This window comes from Suricata suricatta, chromosome 5, assembly GCF_006229205.1.
Source record: "Suricata suricatta isolate VVHF042 chromosome 5, meerkat_22Aug2017_6uvM2_HiC, whole genome shotgun sequence".
In the NCBI taxonomy this organism is placed as follows: Eukaryota; Metazoa; Chordata; class Mammalia; order Carnivora; family Herpestidae; genus Suricata; species Suricata suricatta.
In genome coordinates this window covers 3,652,343-3,656,091 of record NC_043704.1, presented here as the reverse complement: position 1 = coordinate 3,656,091, position 3,749 = coordinate 3,652,343, and positions in this window count along the sequence as shown.

Below are 3,749 nucleotides of genomic sequence, written 5' to 3'. Positions count from 1 at the left end.
AAGGTACCTAAAGTCAAAGAATCCCCTCTATGACATTAACAGTGTCCCAGAGAAATGTTTTTAGCGTCTGTTTTTTAATTATCTTGTCATGTTTATTTTTGAGAGAGACAGAGCATGAATTGGGTAGGGACAGAGAGAGAGAGGGAGACACAGAATCTGAGGCAGGCTCCATGTGCCACGCTGTAAGCACAGAGCCCAGGCAGGGCGCGAACTCACAAACTGTGAGAGCATGCCCTGAGCAGAAGTTGCACGCTTAAGGGACTGAGCCACCCAGGCGCCCCGAGTTTCTGTTATCTCAAAACCTCATGCGAAATACCCTTCCTCCAAGCAGGAAGTATCAGAGGAAAAGAGTTTTGCAACTTCCTGCTCAGTTTTTCATACAGCATTATAAAAATAGTATGGTCTCAAGTGATCAAATCTGACTGCATTTTCTATTCCTTTCAACACTTCATTAACATATTGATGGTTTGTTATTGGTTATACTCCCTTAAGGAATGAGTTGATTGGCTTTTTAAAGGGCTCTTTTACTCACCTAACAACCACCTTCCCTGCCACCCACAGAGCTAGCATACATTCCATACATGATACATCCTTGTCTAGTCCTCACCAAAGCTCTTCCCAGTGTAATGTTGTTTTCTAGATTGATGGGCTTTCAGAGATGAATAGAACAAGAAGTTCCTAAGGACTTCTCACTCCTCTCTGTAATACACATAATGTCAAATGATTCAGACACTGCACATCAGAGGTTCTGTCTGCAAAATATCTTCTAGAACACGACAGTAATTGTTCTTCCACGCCGTCTGTCACTGAATTACACAATATTCTTTCTAAGGGAACTTTTCCCGTAACTTGTTTTGTAATCTGATTATATTTATTAAATGTTGAGACTAATTTTACCAGCCACTCAGCAACGATGCCTTTTTTAAAATTATTACTTTTTCTTACAAATTTGATATTTGAACTGAGTCTTTAAGTTCAGACCCACATGTAAGTTTTGCTTTATGGTTGTCAGAGGCTAGTGTGCATTATTCCCGAGGATTATATCTGACAGCATGATGCTGAGAACAAATTTTAAAATGGCCATAATTGTTGCGGCAAGAGATGTTAGGGGCGCCTGGGTGGTCAGGTAAGCATCCGACTTCAGCTCAGGTCATGATATTGAGTTCGGGCCCTGAATCTGGCTCTGTGCCAACAGAGCCTGGAGCCTGCTTCACAGTCAGTGCCTCCTTCTCTCTCCCTACCCCTCCCCTGCTCGTGCTCTGTCTCTCTCTCTCTCAAAAATTAAAAAAAAAAAAAAGATGAGCTGTTAAAACATGGGTTAGTGTCTAAGTGACAGCTCTGGGGCGGTGCCCTCCTAAGGGAGGGGCTCTGGGGATGATCTGAGGTGAGGTGGCTTCCTGCCACCAAACACCGAGTGGGCTGTGCCAGGTGCTGCAACAGAAACTTGCTTTTATGGTAAGAGATGCAATCTGTATGACACTTCTGTGATTCGGAACTCTTCATCTTGCATGATACATTTTAAGCTGAGATGTGTTATTTTACACTTGCTTCAGGAAAAATAAAATTACCCAAATTTATTTACCAGAGAAACCAACGTGCTTCAAAAATGAGGTGAACCTTTGATGGTGACATGCAAATATCCGACAGGCCACGTGCTTTTATCCAGTGGTGAACGGACTATGGGTCACAAGTTCAGATTTCATCCCTGTCCTTGCTCATAGGGTTCAGCTGAAGTTTTAAAACCTCCTACTCACAGAATCTCTTCCACAGCACAGAGATTCTAATTCTGCATTCACATCATGACACGATTCTGATCACTTTTCAATGACTCATTTTGTGAACTGGGGATAAGAGTATAAACCATAAAATGCAAATTTAGCAAGCATTCATAGGAAAGTACACCCGGGAAAATAAACACTGTTGGCTTCCTGCTGGCTGTGATAAACCGACCAACACAGTTCATATCATTACACATGCTTCTAATGCACACTAACATAACACTATTAAAAACTAAGATTTTAATTTATCTATAAAAATTGCAAAATATGTGAAGTATGTGAATAAAACTTCCAAAGTATGTGTGATATGGAAAAAAAATGTCTCAGTGCATTTTTCTCCCCCTGGAACTGCCAACTAGTCAGTGAGGATCACCATCGTTTTAGCAGCAATGCCTTGATCCAAAGGTCAGGGCTTCATCTACAGTTCGGGGTAAGCACCGAAAGATGACAATGGTTAGAGTAATAAGAAGGGGATTAATGAGAGAGCAGAGAGATGCAATTTCTAATAAAATAAACTATTTTATTAAACACTGTCACTTAATGTGAGTTAAACAAAGTAAGAAAAGCATAGGAAACTAGAAAAAATACTTAAGTACCAAGTGTCTTCTGTTAAGATACCTTGTACATAGTAAGTGCTTGATAAATGACTTACCAAATGGAAAGACTGTTTAAGAGAAAAAACACTGATACATTATTTAAAATCAACTTTTTCCGGGGCGCCTGGGTGGCTCAGTCGGTTAAGCATCCGGCTTCGGCTCAGGTCAGATCTCACGGTTCGTGGATTCAAGCCCCGCGTCGGGCTCTGTGCTGACAGCTAGCTCAGAGCCTGGAGCCTGTTTCGGATTCTGTATCTCCCTCTCTCTCTGACCCTCCCCTGCTCCAGCTGTCTCTCTTTGTCTCTCAAAAATAGATAAAAAGCATTAAAAAATTTAAAATCAACTTTTTCCTCAGTCCTAACTCTGGCTCTAGCTGAAGGCTGTTTTTAGAATTCAAATTGAAACTTATTCTGCAATTCTTACTTCCTATGAGCTCAATTTCATGATTGTTCTACCACGAATCCTGGAATTAAGCTCTGGACATGCTTACCTTTCCTACTGTGATTTTGCTTCTGTACTATAAGCTCGTTCTATTGTAACGCTATACTACCCCCCTCAGCACAGTCCACACAGAAAGACCTCCTGTCTTTGCTCAACAGTATTTTCATTAAACTTTCTAGAATAACTTTTAATAACTTCTGAGCAGCACACATACAGGGCCACGCTCCCTACAAAAAGTCCTATGCCAGATCTGCCACTCCTCTCCAATGTCACTCTGATATGTTTGCCAATTCCTATTACTCAGTCTCTTTGAAGGAATCATCTATATAGTATTTGATTATTTTATCAACATCTACAGTATTACTAGACGTTATTGGCAGGCTTCAACCTGATCTTCTGTCAGCCACTCTGCACTTTTCAACTAAAACATGGAAATACTGTTTGAACATATGTAACAGCAAAAAGGATTCACACAACAGCAGTTCAAACTGAACCCTTGGGACTTCATCAAGATAAAAAGCTTCTGCAAGGCAAAGGAAACAATCAAGAAAACTAATAGGCAACCGACAGAATGGGAAAAGATAGTTGCAAATGACATATCAGATAAAGGGCTAATATCGAAAATGTACAAGGAACTCACCAAACTTCACACTCACAAAACAAATAACCCACTGAAGAAATGGGCAGAAGATATGAACAGACACTTCTCCAAAGAGGACATCCAGATGGCCTACAGACACATAAAACGATGCTCAACATCACTCATCATCAGGGAAACACAAATCAAAACCACACTGAGATACCACCTCACGCAAGTCAGAGTGGCTAAAATGAACAAAGCAAGAGACTACAGATGCTGGCGAGGGTGTGGAGAGATGGGCACCCTCCTACACTGTTGGTGGCAATGTAAACTGATGCAGCCGCTCTGGAGAAC